Raw genomic sequence first — 20,201 nt, 5'->3', positions numbered from 1 at the left:
AAAAAAAAAAAAAAAAAAGGAAAAAGAAACAGAAAAAAAAAGAAGGGAAGAAAAAATTTCACATCCGCGTGAAAGACCAAACAGTGTATGGTGTAAAATTGCTCGGCACGCTTTTTATACATCGCCGAAAGTTAAACTCGGCTTAATTGCCCCTTTTCATACCGCGCGATCGCGAAAGTGTTTCGCCCGACATCGAAACATTTACAGTTTATTGTTATTTTTATAACCGTTTCCATTTAACTTTTCATTCGAATGTAATTCCACGGCTCACACATCCACCGCCAGTCCTCACCACCACCCACCCACCATCGTCGTCGTCGCCGGTCAGAACACGGGTGTGCGAGAGCAATATTTTTCACCGGAGGTTTCCACGGCGCGCGCGGCGCGTTGAAATTCGCGCTTGTTCACACGCAAACGCACGCAAACAGACATCGTCCTGGCTAAAATATCATCAAAGATAATTCTATTTTTCATACGGTGCAATGCGCCGCGCGAAACGTTAACGATGTTAATGTCCTGTCTGTTTTTTTATAAACATTTCTCGCGGCGACAATTACTATAAACTTTCTCTCTCTCTCTCTCTCTCTCTCTCTTTCTCTGTGAAAGAAACATTGACGAGCTCCTTATCAACAAGGAGAAATTACATTTTCTCAGCTCCATTTCAAAGTTTTTCCTCGACAGATACGAAAATTTTACTTCAACGATAGTACAACGATTCATTTGTTCCTTGTCAAACTGTGAAACAACTGCGAGAGAACCATACACACACACATACACACATATATATATATATATATATATATATATATATATATTATCCGTACGATATTTTTCTCCCGAAAATATAAAGTTTCAAAGTTGGAAAATTTTTCGCAGAAATTTCCCAGAAATTTGGTGACTTTTTAACTTCGCTTTATCGATAAGCAAAACGAGTAAAACAATGTCCGATTGATTTGCATTTTTGTGCAAAACGTCGACTTCGATCGAAGTTTCAAATGTGACCTTTGACTCTGATAAACGACGAACGTGAAATAAATAGAACTTTCGACATTTTTACTGTGCGAGAAATATTACATCAGCGTTAAAGAGGGGAAAGAAGAAAGAAGAAAAGAATTACGTCTCGTAACGATTGTGTTCAACCTTCGAATTGGTCAGCTTTCATAAAATCCCATATTCAGTTAATGAAACGCATGAATAACGAACGTGCAATTAGCAGTATAACGAACAATGTAAGTTTCAATATACTATTTCACGGACAAAGTTTGCGGACGTTAATATATCTATTACTGTTTTACTCTGATGTACAACTGCGTATTTTACTTTTAACAGATCGATAAGAATATTTGATATTGAGGTAAAATACCTAATTTTCTCTTTCATGGTACAAGAAATGTAGAATAAATATTTGTTTCCTTGTCAACATTTTTTTTTCTTTGTTACAGGTACAATAGAGCTCGCAACTTTAACCGCTGATGCAGGTACAATAAATTCTTACGCTACGTGTACTGTAATTTCACTCTTGCGCCACTTGAGGAAATATACGAAAAAGTACAGAAAGAAATAAAAGAAAATCAAATTCTTTACTATTTCCTTCAGATAGTGTATTTATTCAATTTTCTATTTTATCAATTTTAGAGAATTGACAAGGATATATGCTTTAAATTAAAATGAACTAGTCGTACAATTTATAATTTCTGAAATCTTCTCGTAAAATTTCGTTTCTGTTTCGCGATTATACTTTATTAAGCTCGCTAGGAAATTGACGTCGTTTGTTAAGGCTTGTATCTGTGTAAAGCCAAAAACCTTTATGAAAGAAAGGTAAAAAAGATTATAATAGAGAAACAATTTCGCATCGGTTGTTGCGCCTTTCACCACTGAAATTTCAATTTCATTGGTGTTTTAATTATCAGAATTTCAATCGCAAAAATCGTGCCCAAATCGATATCGGTTCTAACCTATCCTTTTGCAAAATTCTGCTACACAGCTGGACGAGAAACTTATTGCTTTCGAAATGAACTACGTATTTGTATCGCTATTTTTTTTTCTTATCTTTTTTTTTTTTTTTTGGCAATCCGGTCGAAATCGCAATGTCCATAAGTATTATTTAAAATATCTATGATCGACAAATTGAGCAAATTAGGAATTTAATGGCATCGACTCGCATAGTCGAAATAAAGAAGAAAATAAAACTAATAAAGATCGATCGATATCCCTGACAAATACACACGCAATACGGCAGTACAAGCGCATCGAACGCTACATAGCATGATCAATCCCAACCTCGGAATAGTTACCAACAAATTACGATTTCAGGGAGCCGGAATTCGAGCTGTGCGGTATCAATTAACAAAATAATTCCCCTAAATTCGACGCTTCGTTTCGATGTTACGCCGCGCGATCATTTCGCATCGACTCGTTGCGATTACCCGCGCGTTTACATGGTATACTAAACTGGCGTCATAACGTGCCCCAGTAAATCTCTGCACTCGGTTTACGATTTTCCACGACAATTTCCTACAAAATCGTGATTATGTCCACCAACAAGAGGAAATAAAATATGAAGAGAGAAAACTAGAGGAGCAATTTGTTAGAAAAAAAAATGTTGATGTCTGAGAATTCTCTGCACGATTAAAACATTATTTGTCGGATTTTCCGAGTCACGAGTTACGAGTCGTTCTAAGTATCAATCAATTTTTCTGTAAAATCTATAAACTTGTACTTGTCTATAAGTGTGAGACATCTGTAACTTCCTCGATATTTTGTAATCCGAAATGATTTCAGATCCGAAATTCCCGTGGATATACGAATTGTTTATTTTGAGTCACTTTTGTGTTTTAAATCGAGACACTTGAGAGTTTGCGTTTTGACGTGCCGTTTTGAAAAATTGACGCCAACTATCGAGAAGATTTGCTTGCATCTGTTATCTTGGATACACATATTTCTCTGAGTAGAAATAATTTCACACAAACACTTTTATGGCGGGCGTCACATACGTATATACTTAATTTTCGTTACTCGAAAATATTAATAATAAAATAAATAAATGAAAGTGTTTATTAACACTAGGACAACCGTGTTAAAATTTTATTTTACGTACAATTTAAACGATAATTGAAATAAATGGATTCACACAATTGCGTTTCAAAATTAACATTAATTTTTACAAGGTATAGTAGTTCAAACAAAAAGTCTGAATATTGAGAGCCTGGACTGTCATGGTACATTAATTAAATAATTAATAGTTAAATGAAAATAGTACAATAACAAAAGTATACAACTGCTTATAAAACTTCCACAATATAATATAAGTTGTAGTAAATAATATTTCTTACGCGTCATTTCAAACGTCCCGCCGGCGAATGTATTATCGAATCGTCATTTTACTCTAAAACGAGTTATGCGACTTTCAAAGTAAACAGCTCGTATTATAGTGCAATCATAAAACTACACAATTACTTTAAAAACTTCTACGATGTGACAATTCTAATAAATAATATTTCTTACGGGCAACTATCATTTCAAACGTCTCTCACCGGCAATGTGTGTTAACTAATCGCTATTTCTCACTACTGAAAAATTATGCCACGTATCGTACGTTCTCCCGTACAATATATATCCGAGCCACGACTCAACTATCGTTTCACTAATATGACCAATCGTTGTCTAAACTCTGAACAGCGGCAAAGAAGAAGCAACGCTGCACGCACGAATGTATAACGGTCGACGATCAGTTGATACGAAATAATTCGCGCGTGCAGAGACATTGTATGACCTCGGTGCACACGCATGTACGTAGGTGATGCGTACGCGTACGTTCACGCCACAGATTCGTGCGAGAAGCTGGATCGGTCGCGGCACGTGTTAATTGATCATCGTATATGCCAAAGGACGCGTGGGATAACGCTCGTAGCAACCGGATATCGGTACTCTCGGTCACGTGAAAGAAACGATCCTACCAAAGAGTTCTTACAGCATGCTCGCCTGTTATTTGAAATTAATAATAATGTTTAATCGAACGATAAACGGAGATGAGACGGTTAATCGAATAAAGCTGTCTGTTATCAACGATCGGCACGTTGCTTCGAAATCGGTACATATTCACGTCCGCTGACAAAATTGTCCGGGAACACTGACCAACAATGGCGAACCTATGACCCGCGGGCCAGACACTGACCCACGCATGCTTTTTAAAAGACCCGTTGATTTTTTTTTTTTAAACTTATCATCATATATATAAAAGAATTTTAATTATTTTTCGAACCCCTCTTTTCAAAAAAAGGTTGAGAAAATTACAAGTGTTCGGTTAGAGCTTAAAAGTGAGAAATAAATGCATAATTGTGTTTTATGGAGGATTTACGACTTGGTTATGTATACGTATAGGTATTTTAAGTCTTAAATGTTACATGAGTTAGTTGTGTCCAAAAAATTTTATACAGCGCTTACGATTAAACAGATGTAATAAAATACACTAAAAAAACACACTAGATCTCATTCTTAGAATGCGTAGCTTTGCTAGTTTTTTTATATAATAAAAGAGAGAACAGACAATAAAAAATATTAAGAAATAAAATATATATATCTAATGTATAGTGCAGGGGTGACTGGGCATAATGTCACCCCTTTTATATCAATTTTTCGACGTCGACATTTAGTTTTTGCTCTTCACTTGCAAAAGTAAAAGTTGTAAAACAAAAAGGAAACGTAAACTTTTTAGAGGATTACAAAAGTGAGAACCAAAAAAAAGTAGGTTTTAACCATCCTCTCCTCTCCCTTTCCAAGTGACGCCACTGACTTAGTGACCCACCAGTTAGTACTACTAAAAAAAATAATTAACAAAATTTGACTACTTCTCAAAAGGTTCGCCGTCACTGCACTAGACGTTAGACTGAACTCTTCCATTGATAACAAAATACAGTCATTCAAGAATAAATAATCGATTTTCCAAATGGATATCTGCTACCGTTCCAGTTAATTTAGTTGTTAGTAGTAGTTTCGGTATTGATTTACTTGGCGAAATATTTAAAATTATGTGCATAAAGACATAATAAAGTGAGGAAAAAGTTCTTAGAGATCTGCTCGTTCCTGCTCCATTTCGTTTCTCGACTTATTTATTTATCAACTTTCATCTTTCGATTATTTTGTCCCGGTGTCAAATTTCATACTTAAATTTCTCTTTGAAATGAGCTTCTTTTTTTTATTTTTTGCTAATTATTCCTTCGAATAATTTGATTCGAAGCCTGATTGTGCATTAAAGCAGAAACTTCGATAAGAATTCTCAGAATTGTTTCGGATTTTTTAAAAGTCGGAAACAGAAGAAAAAAAGGTTGCCAAAGTTTTGGCATTTCGAGTTGAAACAGCGAATAGCTGTGTAATAGAAACATTTCTATAGTGTTTTAGAGCGCGTTACTTCACGTTGTTCGTGCAAAACGATTTTTCATGTTTGCAAATCACGTTTACGAAGAATCAACGTAGCCACACGTGAGTTATTAAAAAAAACACGATCACGATCGTTGGGACAACTTACAATTAGCAATTGCTACAAGAAAGTAGCTGCTGCACGAAAGAAAGAGAGGAAAAAATTAAAATAAAACCGGGTAAAAAGCATTTCTCCATTTGTCAACGATACGTTGTAAAGTCACGATAATCCTCGATTTCATCTCATTAATATGCTAAATCATGCTGATATTGCTACGTTTAGCAACTGCACGCGTTCGTTTGCAATTCGCAATTGCTATTATTCAACGGCGGCAACGTCTCTTTTCCTCTTTTTCTTTTCTCTTTCGAATCGGCGCCGGACCGTATCGAAAAAAAATATTTACCATATCGCTGCGTGCTGATCACCTTTGATCAACCGAGTCGCTGAAATTAATTTACACTCTATTACATTCAAATTAATTACAACTCGGCAATTAAACGATAAAGAAACGAAATTATCAAACGATTCGGATAATACTTCCGTTGCTGCTTGTACTATTCAACGGGGGGGGGGGAGAGATGAATTATATTTCACCGTGGAAAGCGAATGAAATATCTTTTTTTCTTTTTTCCCCTATTCCCCCCTCCTCTCTCTCTCTCTCTCTCTCTCTCTCTCTCTTTTTCACTACTTTCTTGCTTTGTAGCTTATCGCGCAACAAATGCCGGGCGGAAACCGTTTCCGAAAGCAGAGGCTGTAAACATTGCGCGGTCACGCTAATGAAATTAAATATGACACGATAAATTCCCATTTTATTAACCCCTCGGTTAAGTCGGTGTTTATGTAAGTGTAAATCTTGAGCATTCCGTTGCGAGCATTCCATAACGCTCTTGGCAATTAATTGCTGAGAACTGGTGTATGTACTCCGAAAATCGACTTACTCGTTACTCGTTAATTTTTAACGATCGCATTAGTATCTCGTTAGCCTCGCGTGGATAATGCAAAATTTACATAAATTACATCGGCCGAAGTGTAGATAACAGAGGTTAATTAATTAAATTAAACCGAGTTTGTTATTTCATTGGAAAGATGTCTTCGATATGTATGTAATGTTACAAGTAAAAGTTGTTTCAACGCGGAATAAAACTGCACAGGCAGATATAGTACACGTTCTCGTGGCGGCTTTCGAGCGAGTGTAGTAGTTTCGGATCGTGTAGCTTCTCTCTAACGAACGTAATATTTGTACGCTGCAAGTGGTAAGAACGATCTGTTTATTGAAATAAACCGCCGAGATTTCGAGATAACATTTACAAGAACGACATAACACGAGGAAACGGTTAAAAATAACCCTCAAGACGATCAAGATTGCACAACGTTGTTGTCTCGAGATTTCTTTCTTTCTTTTTTTTTTTTCTTTTCCCTTTCCTTTCGTTATCTGCCATCGTATTTTCGTGCTCCCGAGTTCAAAAGTATATCAATTAAGAGGACGCGACTGGTCGCCTACGTTGAAAACATCCACGCGTCACTCGAAATATATCACGATCTTCATCGATCAAGACCAGCTGCGTCTAATCGCGATCAACGAGAGGCATTGAAAAAAGGAGCGCGACTCGTTTGTCCGCGTCGTGTTTTTCAGGACGCAAAATTACAGGGGATCGTGTCCGCGTTAACGCGCCTATCAATTTCCCCTCGGGAACTTAATTATCCGTTAATTGTAAACTTAAAATACATCACTCACCCGTGGATAAATCATCGCGATACTTACGCGCTGCCGCGCCTAAAAATTGATCGAACGGATCATCGAAAGGCATTAAAATGGTCAGACCGATCGATTTCGTCTGCTCCAAAGAATCCAAAGTATGGCTTCCAGTAATCCCTGGATCGCTATTTGCGTGAAAATGATCAAAGATCCAAGTTCGGGCGAAAGGAATGAAATTCGTCAGCGTATACTTCTCAATTATAAGAATACGAAAGAAAAGGAAACCACCCCTCAGTGTCGAACGCAACACAATCGAACACGCAACAACAATTCCAACGCGACACGATCAAACACGCGGCCGAATAAAATTATTCGAGAATTAAAGGTTTATTAATGCGTTACACGTAAATTTGCCCGGAAGAATCGTAAAGCTGGAGTTAATTAACACGCGTGCGCGGTCATTACTGTTCGATGCATCGCTCGTTCTGATAAATTCTGATAAATTCTGATAAATTCTGGTGCATCGTTATTCTGAGCGGCGATGTAACCGCGAATCAAACAGCTGTTGACACTTTTTCCGAACGCTTCCACCAGCGTTTAGAATCAACGATCATCCCTCGTCAAAAATTTTCTCGGAATCAAAAATTTTTGACAACTGTTTGACAAACGGTTTACGATGTATCGTAGTATATTGTCGGATTGCGGACGAAATATGAAATGCAATATTTATATTACCTTCCCCGTGGATATTTCTTTCAATCGTGGCAGTTTCTTGCTAAAACTTATCCTATCTGGTGATATTATTCTTGGTTCACTTTCTTTTTCACGGGTTTTTCTTTCAACTATCAACGAGAATAAATCGTCGACCGATGTGCTAATAAACCAACACGCGCAACACCGACAAAACTGACTAAGAGGCTAAACACTTGCCAGCGAAACACCAAACACGTGGCAACGTGGACCATTGGTCTCGATTTTTCTTTTTCTCTTTTTCCTTTTTTCAAATTATCCGCCCGATGATGTCAGTTAAGCCGCAACGTGAGATAGACGAAATTCCGTACGGCCGTAATGCGTCAAGACGCGAAGAATCGGATGATTTCGCGAACGTAACGAGAGCCTGATAGAAAGGATTGCGTGGCATATTCCGCAACGTCATTTCTGTGTTTCCAGGAATTCTCCTGCTTTTAACATCACCTTGCGCACCTTCTTATCGTGCATACTGCGTCTCACGGCTACGATGAGAAACTTGGCCATTAAATTCCACGTATTACTTTCAGAGAAACGGAGGAGTCAGTTTCTGGTTTTAAAACATATTCCACCGGCGAGATGTCGACTTGAGGATTTTCTGCCTCTGGCACACAATATATATATGTATTACCGTCAGTATCTAGCCAGTAGAATAATTATAAACTAACAAGTTTAGAATAATCTAAAACTAAGATTCGTAAATTACGATACAAGTAGGCATCTCGAGTTCTATCGAGCACAGATTAATTTCCTAACTTGCGTATTTTTTACACTTCGATTTCTTCGAACAATCTTTTCGTTTGTTAAAAAAGAAAAAAGAAAAAAAAAAGAAAAGTGAAACCAAGGCTCAGGAGAGTAACGTTGTTACAACTAAAGAACACGTTTGGGCGAAATGATAAATCAATTCGGCGGCGACCGAATGCGGAGCGTTGTGAAAACGAAATCGCGCGAACAGGAGCGACACATCGAGAGGTAAGGGCCATTATAATCGCGGGAAATAATAATTAAACGGTAATTCTTGCGATCGCCGAGCCAATGGTCCGCGACGGTCAAAACCACAGAGAGCCGACGCGTAATCAGCGGTCGCATTAATAATTTTACGCTTTGTTTCTGCGACGCGCAATCGGCATTCGCGCTGAATCTCGCGAGCACGATCGATCGTACGGGTTATCTCGTGCACGTAATCGAGAGAAAGTCGCGGGAACAGCGACGAGAAACCACGCGAATCTCCGCGCGATTGTTACGAGCGCGACGTTCCAAATTCTTTCGCTATTTTCGTTTCGTTTTGCGTGACTTTTTTCTTTAACCGAATAATCATACACGATCGCGATCACGATCACGATTTTTACATCACCGTGGATACTTGTGCATTTCTCTCTTTTTTTTTTTTTTTTTTTTCATTCCTACGAACTTGATCAAAAAAGTGGAATTTAAATAGAGCAATTTGTCTCATCTGCTGCATGTTATATACTGATACTGTTATATACCGACACTTTTTTGTTTAACTGATCGTTCACGATCACGATCACGATCACGATTTTTACATCACAGCAGATATTTGTGCATTTCTTTCTCTCTTTTTTATTCCTACGAACCTGACCAAAGAAGTGGAATTTAAATAGAGCAATTTGTCTCATCTGCTGCATATCATATACTGATAATTACTGACACTCTTTTGACTGATCGTTCACGATCACGATCACGATCACGATTTTCACATCACCGTGGATACTTGTGCATTCTCTTTTTTTTTTTTTAATTCCTACGAACTTGATCAAAGAAGTGGAATTTAAATAGAGCAATTTGTCTCATCTGCTGCATATCATATACTGATAATTACTGACACTCTTTCGTTTAACTGATCGTTCACGATCACGATCACGATTTTTACATCACCGTGGATACTTGTGTATTTTTCTTTTTCTCTTGTTTATTCCTACGAACTTAACCAAAGAAGTGGAATTTAAATAAAGCAATTTGTTTTAAATACTTTGCAGCGTTAAAGTTTTCCAAAAATTCTTAAACACTCGCAAATTTTTAAATATTCGCGACTCACTCGAGGTTGTCGGGTAAACTTATATACATATATGTACCTTGAAATTTTGTTTAAATTTGACTTGATCACTAATTCCGAATAATCTGTTACGATAGAATTCTTATTAAGATTTAATTTGATTTGTTATGGAAAGTAATGGTAAAAAAATTAATACCTACATTGAAACGATAAATGGCGAAACGATGCAAGTGAACTAAATTTCTATTCAATTGCGTGTAACCCACTCCCGACTTGATATCGTGACACATTTTGTAAGAAAAATGCGTCAAATTGACGCACGGCAGGAATGAAGGTTAATTTATCGCTCCGATGTTTCACAAAGGCGTTAAAAGTCTCTCCAATTGCAGAACAACAGAAGAGTTAAACACGTTCCCGGTATCACCGACTCACACTCCAGCAGAGATTGCAGTTCCGATTCAATAAAGACAGGCTGTACTGGCACTGAACTAAAGTTTAGCTTGAACTTTAACTTCTGTTTCGATCCTTCAGGCCAAGAACGATCGAATACAAATTACGTGTAATATTTCAGTATCACGGCACCCGACAGAGGACAATGTTGCGACAATGATTCGAAATGAAGAAATCATAACGGGAAAATTAACGGATTCGCTCGATACGGTCAGATTCCTTGTCAGGCCGAATTTTCTACTCGATGTTGAAACTGACAACAAATTGTCAAAACGAAAAGTGGTTGAGAGAAGGGCTTGATAAAAAAAATGCCCCAAGAACGACAAGAACTGGTGGTCGACCGACGTCGATCAACCGGGTGTCGCGAGTGTCAAGTATCGAACTGACAAGACCTAAAATGTCCTTTTTAAGGGCAAACAGCGGTAGGTCGAAGCTTCTCGCGACGACTCGACACAGGATTCCGCGGGATAAGAGGTGGCTACTGGCACCTGGCCGTTGTTAGCCAGTAATGGTAACGACTGGCCTCTCTCCCACCCACGTGATTCGAACGCGAATCAAGCAGGAAATGACGGGCAGGCAGCGCGAGAGTAAAGAAGAAGAAAAGTGTTGGCTGGAGCTCTCCGAGAGGGAGGGAGAGCAAGAGAAAGCAGGTGGAAGCGTTCGAGAAGGAGACGAAGCGCGAAACTGGTGGATAGGAAACGGGGAATTAAAAAAGAAATGAGACAAGGAGGAAAGAAGAAAGAAAGAGGGCAAGAGAGCTAGGCGAAAATAACGATGGCTCGCCATAAATCAGGCAAGGCGACGGTCACGACTGCGGGGAATCGGCTGGATGCGAAAAAGCTCGCTCGGTTACCAATGACTAATCCCTGTGGTAAGCTTTTTGCGACGGCTTCCTTTTGCGCGTACGCCGCGCCCGTGATCGCCGGTGCTTATCGGCCGTTGCACGCCGAGAGGAAAGAAAAGCATCGCGCGAGCCATGCCCACGGAAAAATTATTTTCGAGCCGCGCGCGCACAAGCGGACAAGCGGAGAAGCGGAGAAACGAACCTTTCGGTCACAGCCACAAGCTTCTTGCCACGGCCGGCTCGCCGATCCGTTGCCATCGTTCTGCGTGCCACGCTCGAGATCAGCACCGCGTTTAACCTCTTGCGCTGGCAACTGGGTTCGCGGACCATAACGAGCGACCGAACCGTATACAATAACTCGCCGCTTTTTTTTTCCTTTTGAACTCCGCCGGTATGATATCAGCCGGATAGAAATTATTAAGAAGTGATAAACTTATCATTTGTTGTTACCTGGGTGACATTTAAATGTATACTTAAAACTGAGAAAATGTTGCAATTTGAAACAAAAGAATTGTCGACGTCATTCCAGCGCAAGAGAAGTTAACGTGAACACTTGAGCAGCGATACTGATTGAGTAAACAAGTTTGCAAGGTACGAAAGTTATTTTCGAAAATTTGAACTTGTCAACGCCAGAATTTGTACTTGTCAACACCGAGAAAGTGATTCTAACGCACAGAATAGTTGTTACTGGTTAAACAGGGCATGCGTTGCTTTGAAAATTATACAATGTTTGGCAATGAAATCGAATTATAACGGCAATTCCTGCGCGGATGTTAGATAGAATTAGAAAGTAATTGTATGACTGTATGTAATTGTGTATCCAGGTAAGTGGATAATCCTGAAAGATACGTGTTTGAAAGTGGCAATTTGTTATTATCAATAATAATATAACGTGACTTGCGGAAATTTAATACTGGCATAGAAAGTAATTCCATGTTACGATTGCTAGAATGTGTTTCAAGTGGGCAATATTAATGATGTTACATAATTCTTAGTCTGGCAATGTAACTTCATTAGAATATCTTGTAATGGACAGTGTGATAATTAATTTGAAAACAATGTATCCCTGTGCTCGTTGTATGATATATTATTGTATCACGTATATCCATCTTTTATTGAAAAATATGTACTTAATATTGCGTTATAATTTTATGCATAAAATACCACATACAATATTTTCACTCTTATAATGTTTAACAATGTGCCAACAGAGAGTATAAATTTTCAGGTAGACTATCATAACTTCCAAGCAGATACAAGCGATACCGTAATAAAAGAACAGAATTACTAACCTCATCTTATCAGTTCAAGGCCGACAATTACAAGTAGTTTCACGCAGATGATTCGTTTACAGATTAACGCGACTTTCACGCGTTAAATTTAGAAATGCTGTGTTTATTATCAAATTTTGTGCGTGGAACGCTCAGATGAATGGAATTGATAACTGGAATTAATTATGCCATTATCTTTCTTCATATACGTCTAAGAAAATCTAAGATAAATATTCGTTGAATGATTCCAAATAGAAATGAATGAATGGTTTTTGTTATTTCTTTCTTTTCTCAATATGAAGTAATAAATAGCCCACAAATATCGCGCAAGATAAAGAATTTGTCACGCAGGCAGATACATATTTAAAACATGACCCAAAATGAGTCATCACGTTAGAATCGTAACGTTATCTTTTTAGATTATCCAGCGTTCATTTTCTCCTTTCCACTTCGTTGTATTTCAATCGAGAAACAAGAAATCGATCGTTGCATTTTCAACGACTTCGACAAAACCAACGTGACGAGAATACCGTCGTGGAATTTGAGATTTTATCAGAAATTTCACACAGGCCACGATATAACTTACAAGCCGGGTGTACAATCACTCTGATACAAACAAGAAAATTTCTGCTCTGCGAGAATGATTTTTCAAAACTTTCCTGCTTTAGTTCTGCAAGAGCTGTTGCTCGCATTGTTTCTAAATACAAAGAAAATCTCGACAAGCTTGGAAACAAATGGAACAAAGAGGAAAAGTTGGCCGAGAGAGAGAGAGAGAGAGAGAGAGAGAGAGAGAGAGAAAGAGTGTGTGTTGCAATATAAATGAGTTTATCCTAGGAGAAGACATTCACGTGTCAGAAATATAAAAAAAAAAAAAAAATCACCATTTCCAATTGATATTGCAATTGAAATTTCTGGCCGCAAGTCGGTTGAAAATACAGTTTCGAATTTTCTCGATACGACCGATACATCAGATGGTTTCAATTATGTCTGGAAACTATCAGAATTAATACATCGCTAGAAGCAACGCGCTAACTAGTCGCCTGTAATTCTTCTGCAAAGATCGTAAAGTCGGAGGAATCCCGAATCCCGTTCGAAATTATTCAATCGCGCGCGCATTCTACTCTCGTAAAGACATTTTACAACTCGCCTTAACGAGGATCTCGACGGTTCAACCGGATAAATCGTTCGGCCAACAACCAACTCGTCCGTGGCTCGAAACAAATGCCAATACCATAAAACTTAAACCAATATGTGCAATCTCTTTCGGGAATTTCAACTTTCATCCGTACAACAAATGTCGAAACACACCCGCGCGGCGGTGAAAAGAAACTTCGCTATCGACATCAGACTCGGGGCAGAGACTATCGAAATAAAAAGGGGCGGGCAGGGGGATGAACAATTAATCCGGTGTCGCGGTAAAAAAAAAAAAAAAAAAGAAAAAAGAAAAAAGAAAAGCGGGAAAAACGTTTGTTAGATCTAATTAAACGGGGGCCGCCTTGCCCCCGTGCGTTTCGCGCGTTTTAAACGTATTACCAACATTTAATGGCACGTATCGATTTCGACAACGATGAATGGCATCGAAAACGTGGCGTGTTTCGGGGGCACAGAGGAATGGAACGAGAAACAGAGAGAGAGAGAGAGAGAGAGAGAGAGAGAGAGAGAGAGAGAGAGAGGGAGAGAACACGCACGAGAGGACGAACGCTGCGGTCCGCGAATGACATTTCAGCCCCGAACGGAGCGACGGAGGCCGGAAAACCGGGAGGGGAAAAACAAATCTACGGGTCGCGCGAATGACGTTTCAACAGTGCGGCCGACTGGAGCAATTACTAACGGAATATTGCAATCATTACGTCTCTATCTGCCACGCAGGCTGCTGCGCCTCTGTGCCTGTCCCGGTCGCTCGGTTTCAAAAAAATGATCGCGTATCGATGCGACCGGGGATAGACAACCGCCTCGCGTTGCAGATCGAAAATCATTCGCGGAACGCCGCCAATCAAACCGTTTCCACGTGAAACTTGATTTCCACTCTTCCTCCCCCCTCCCACCCCCGCCTCTATGCTGCTACCCTCCTACGCGCGTCTCTCCATCCCCCTCTGGCTGGTCGACGGAACAACGACACAACCACCGACCGTCGACGGACTATCCGTTACCGCGCCGCTCTATTCTTTTTTCGCTTTCCGTCGGCTCCATTTGTTTCGCGATTTCGATACGCGCGCGCCTCCGCTCCGTGCGGCGCGCTAACCGGACGCGCTCGCCACCGTCGCGTTTGTTGTCGTTCCGTCCTCCTGGTCCCGGTGTTAAGCGGCGAGCTTTTAACAGTATCGTTTCGGGAAATGATTTTTCTCTTTTTTTCTTTCTTTTTTTTTTTTTTTTTTTTTTTTGAGAGGGGAAGTTGCGCAATAAGAAAGTGGCGGCGAAATTGGGACAACTTGACGCTGAAACCGCTGAAACGATCAACGCAACAGTGAAAATTGGTGCCGGTGTCGTTCTAGAGTATTAATGTAACGCTATAAACGTTACCTAATTAAAAAATGAGGCGCGATATTTTCACTTACGAAGAGAGAAAAAGGTCGATCCTTCGCGAAAGGTATTTTTAATTAAGCCATCCACCAGGATCGCAGGATTCTTTTTCCCTGCGCTTAGCTAGACATTCTGAATCTCGGAGGGAGACGAAATTCCTCACTGGGACGAAAACAGAGATTAATGAAATCATAAACGTTACTCTCGCGCGAAACACGATACATCTCCCGTATACGAATGGGAAGGGAAATTGAATTGATCTTTTATAAAGGATAATTTTTAATTAACAAACTCTCTATTCCTACACTTAATCTTTGGATGAGATTTAGACGTCATATCTAGATCGTCATAAGGACAAACTGGAATGAGAACAGTCATTGTAGAAATAATTAATTGCAGACAATATTTATGCGATGTTGTATTGTAACGTCAATCCAAGATTTCGTCTCTGAACGAGAAATATTACGCGCATAATTTACTCGCATTGTGTTAACGATCAATCGAACAACACTAGCAACGCAGAAAAGAAAAAAAAGTTCATCGTAATTTGCAAGAGCCATCAGGCGGCGCGGCATAATTTCGAACGATCATGTAGGAGTGATCTCGCACGCGCGACGGCTGATGAAAAGCACGCGAGCACGATCGGTGGGGATCATCATCATCGTCCAATCTGCCATTCCCATCGAAGTATCTAAATATCTATCGAGCCATGATACACAATGTTTCGCGTCGTCGTTGAAACGTCGTTCATTGCAGACGGCTGCGTTTTAAATGAACGATATCTCCGCGAGCGGACGTCTCTTATCTGCTTCGATTATAACTGTAAATCGATAACCCGCGGTAAGAATGTGAGTGAATGCATTTGCGCAACGCAGTAACGGCTATGTGAATTTTACCAAAGTGTGCGAATTAGCGGCGGATCAATAATTAGAAGCAGCGATTATTACTACGTTTTCTACAGAGTTGCCAGCCTGTTGAAAATTTAAAATACTTTACCTTTGTCTATTATACGCAATGACTCGCGAAAATATTTGCACGCTCGTTTCCATCCTTACGTTTGTAAAACACTTTTCAAACTTGGAGTGAGTGAGTTTCGATGATAACGAGAAAATAAGAAACAAGAAAACTGTTTGCTTCAGAAAACTGTTTCCTTTTTCTCCGATTACTCAATAACGATTTCGTACAGTTGGAAACGAATCTAGATCGCGGACGGTTCATGCAAATTTTTCCCACGGTGATCCGCGGAGTATCGCGGGAGCAATTCAATTTTATCTTATCGAGGATCTAGACGTTTAAAAAAGATTTCGCAGGAATTTAATCGCAAATCGACGTTTTCTCAACGCAAAGTAAACAACGCGTCCATCGACGTGGCTTTCGCCGCGCGAATTTTTCAAGAGGTCGTTCAATTTGCATCCATGTTACCGTTTGAAAAAAAAAAACACATTTGATGTGCAGTTGCACGAAAACGAATAAATATACAAATCGTAAAGAAACGTCGGGTCTGGTTAGCGATGAATTTTATCGACTAACAGTCGAGATGCCAAGAAAATTGTATTAGAACGATCGACCGAAGCGTATCGCGGGACAGTTGTCAGAGAAGTATGTTAATTTCTCTGATTTATCAATGGTCGGCCGAGGAATAATCTTCGCGTATTAATCAGTCCGCAGAATATGTATGAAATATCATGGCACTCTTTCGGACCAGCCGACGCTATTTTTGTATTCGTACAAACGCGTGGAACGCGTGATTTACACCGACTGACGAACGTGCCAACGGTTCATACTCCGACACGTGTCTCTCTGAATTACACATTCTATTGTAAAATAATAACTAAATTGAACAACGAAGATCGAAGAAACGAGAGAGACAGAGGGATTGTATAATTTCAGACGATATTATTAATCGCTTACGATACGAAGAACAAAGCAAACAAAAAGAGAAAAGAAAGCAGCGCGTTATCGCGAGATATATACCGTGACCGACTGCGTTATATTCCTTTTCTTTCTGATTTTCCTCGAGTAAAAATCTCGAGAACTTTTTCATAATCGCGGCAAAGAGGAAGTTTCGTACTTTTCATCGGTCGCTTCTTCAAGTTCTCGCGGGGGAATGGAATTTAATTTGTGGTTCTCTTTTTTTTTTTTTTTTTTTCTTCCCGCCGTTCTCTTCAGAAGCGGCGCGGATGGAATGCGCGGCTCGATTAAGAAAAACCAAAATTAGACGGCGAAGCGGCAACTGTAATTATCGTGCTCTGAATTCTGATAAGATCGTACACGCTCGTTGTACATTCATTGTTGCATTCGACACGTGAGTACTGTTACACAGAATGTTTTTTCTCCTCTCTCTATTCTTTTTTTTTTCTGTTTTTAGCTAGCTTTCGAATCGAACGGAATGTAAAACACTCGCAAGTGGCGTTAATCACGTTTCGAGATGTTTAACAGCGAGTATCAGCAGCTAAATAAAGATTCATCGTGCTATAGAAAGGTACGATTTCGTGATCCAAAGTTAAGTGACGTAGAATACGATTTCGTCAACTTTTCGATGTTTCGGCAACTCATTCGAAGCGTTAGACGCAGCGAAAATATATTTCGCTGGTTCGAAACATCTATGTTTAAGTTCGGATAACTTTCGTACCAAACTTCGCGACGTTACGAATCGTGAAAATTCCAAGGTGTTACAGTTTTTACACTTTTCTTTACAGAAAACGAAATCTTTCTTCGACACAACGATGATTTCGTAACGATATAAAAAGATTTCATAGCATCACATATTTTGTATCAAACAAGAGAATAATAAATTTTCAAATTTTCAGCATTGAACAAGCCGCTTCAAAGACGAACTAGTCAACTCTATCTCTCATTGATTTATAAATTTTATTGCTATTAATTTTTTTAAAAGAAAGATGACCTACTTTTATAAATTGCGAATAGATGACATAATTGTGTACAGACGAAAATGCATCATAGGAAAATAAAAAGAAAATAATATATAAAACACGACTACAATATTCTGTCAAAGCGTTGCAGTGAATAATGTTAGGCTAACATTCTATTACATTTGTCTTTTCCGTAACGTCAGTTGCCAAATCGATTTACTTCGCGAATTTGTAGAGAGCGTAAAAATACATAAATATCTTGTTGTGTTTAAGATCACGTCTCAAGTTCAATTCATCGGGAATATTTATTTGTTCATAAATTTCAATGTACTTTTCATCTTATAGAGATCACCCGATTGTCTTCTAAGTAGCTTATGTATTTCATGTGACACGCATGATATAATATTTATAATTTATAATAATATTTATAATTTATAAAAGATGTTCATACGCGTTCGAATACCTTTACGAGCTTGTCTATATTACCACGTATAAAAATTGTAAATTTCTCGATATTCTAACAGGTTGAAACCTATCGATGACTCTTTTTCACAATCGTGGAAAGCAAGATCGATTTAAACTCTCGCGGCTCGTGCGATTTTGGCGGACAAGTTTCCCCAATTCGGCGACGACCGGCACGTATATACGATTTTCTCGACGTCAAATTTCTCAACTCGACAAATACTATTTCGCACAATACGTAACACGCGCCGTGTCAATGTAAAAAGGGCAATATGTGATACTACAGCTGGTACGGGCGCCTCGTATATATCGCAACAGATTTTCCTGATTTATTCGGCCGCGTAGAAAGTGAATTCAACGAGAGTGTAGGCTCTAACTTCGCACGCGTTTCTCAAGCCGCCGCAACAGTCGCCAGCGCGGTTTCCGAAACTCGAAACAGACGAAATTGCTTTCCAAGCGTATCGCTATAAAACCCAACACATTATCAATTGACTGCGTATCGCAAATGAGCTTTCCAGCTACCGAGTAACGACAGAGGCAACGAAAATGAATTTGTCATATTTTTCTCGTGTTGTAAGGATCACATCCTCAATGACAACTAAATATGCATCAAACGTAGTTCGAAGTTTTCTAATAGTCACAGCCTTCTACTAGGCTAGTGGCACTCTAACAGACGAATTTATTACTGAAAGTAAAAAATTTTTTCAGAAAAGACTGGCGAAGTTGTACATAGTGCGTGAAAACTTTGAGCCTAGTTAATTCATTCTTAACTCCTCCGAAACAATCCGAACGCCAAGGCAGAGGAAAAACAAAGAAAAGACTTTACGGATCGTCGTTTCGGAAAGATGATATTTCCGTAAGTGTCACCCTGTAGAGACCGTGCTCCGAAGATCTTCAATGTCACGTACGCGTCGATAACGTGAAAATCCGCGTGGGGACACGGAACGCGCGTGCGGCAGCCACGGGACGCGGCAACTTCGTGGAAAATTCGCGCAACTTCCCGGAAGGCAATGAGCCGCGACAATTCCAATGCGTAACGATCGTTAAACGTCCAACGGTATACAACGTGTGCGTGTATGTGCGTAGGGCGAGACGGATGGACGCAATAGAGAGGCAGGCAACTGAGAAACAACGACGGTGAACAACGATGGTGGGACAGAGACGGGTAAAGTTGCAGCGAGACGGATAGAGAGAGAGAGAGAAAGAGAGAGAGAGAGAAAAAAAGTGCGCGACAGAGACGGCGTGCGTGAAAGAGAGACAGGCAGGGAGACGGTCTCGAAGGTGCGAGAAAGAGAGTGCTACAGCACGCGACCTTCACGAAACGTCAAACGTCTATGCTGTTTAGCATGCAGGGCCGTACAACTGAAAGAGGTTCACCCACGTTCTCTCGCCCTGAATTATCTTCTCTCTCTTTCCCTCGCTTGCAAATTAAAACAGTCCACGTCGTTTACCGATACGAGATTCGCCCTCGCTACTTTTTCGACAATGTCGCCACGATCTTGTAGAGACGAACGTGACAAACGTAATCTCTCCGGGCAATACGAACGCGATACATGCGCGCGCGCGTGTGTACGTGCACGAGCTTTCGAAGCTAACGGTAGATGTTGATCGACTTTATCATTAGCGGACGACTGGTCTCGCGTGTCGGTTAAAATTGAACCGATCGTGGGCGAGCACGAGTCGCAGGAATTTCGAGCTGTCAATAAACAGTCGCGTCCGCGAGAAGCGGCTTGAAGACGCAGAGAAACTGGCGTGACAGCGTGACACGCGAGACTAACCGTTCGATTCTCGAGCGGTTCGGAGCAGAATCATCGTAACTACCCGACAACCGCGCGAAGATTTTCTTCTTTCTCCGATACTCAAACACAAATGTTTTTTCATTTACTTTTCTTTCTTTTTTTTTTTTTT

The 20,201-nt window shown here is 39.8% G+C and overlaps 2 protein-coding genes across 4 annotated transcripts in view; one reads left to right on the top strand and one right to left on the bottom strand.

Annotated features, from left to right (window-relative positions):
- Nucleotides 1-1,461, top strand: part of LOC122530024 — a 143,089-nt gene extending 141,628 nt beyond the window's left edge. Inside the window, exon 11 of the mRNA XM_043656633.1 lies at nucleotides 1,443-1,461. The gene's annotated coding sequence lies outside the window, so the exon portion shown is untranslated. The remainder of the gene's footprint in view (nucleotides 1-1,442) is intronic.
- Nucleotides 1-20,201, bottom strand: part of LOC122530020 (protein bric-a-brac 1-like) — a 144,824-nt gene that overhangs the window by 115,497 nt on the left and 9,126 nt on the right. The window lies entirely within an intron of this gene.

The sequence above is a fragment of the Frieseomelitta varia genome, unplaced genomic scaffold (assembly GCF_011392965.1).
Source record: "Frieseomelitta varia isolate USP_RPSP 00005682 unplaced genomic scaffold, Fvar_1.2 scaffold_320, whole genome shotgun sequence".
NCBI classification, from domain to species: Eukaryota; Metazoa; Arthropoda; class Insecta; order Hymenoptera; family Apidae; genus Frieseomelitta; species Frieseomelitta varia.
This window is presented reverse-complemented; position numbering and strand designations above follow the sequence as displayed.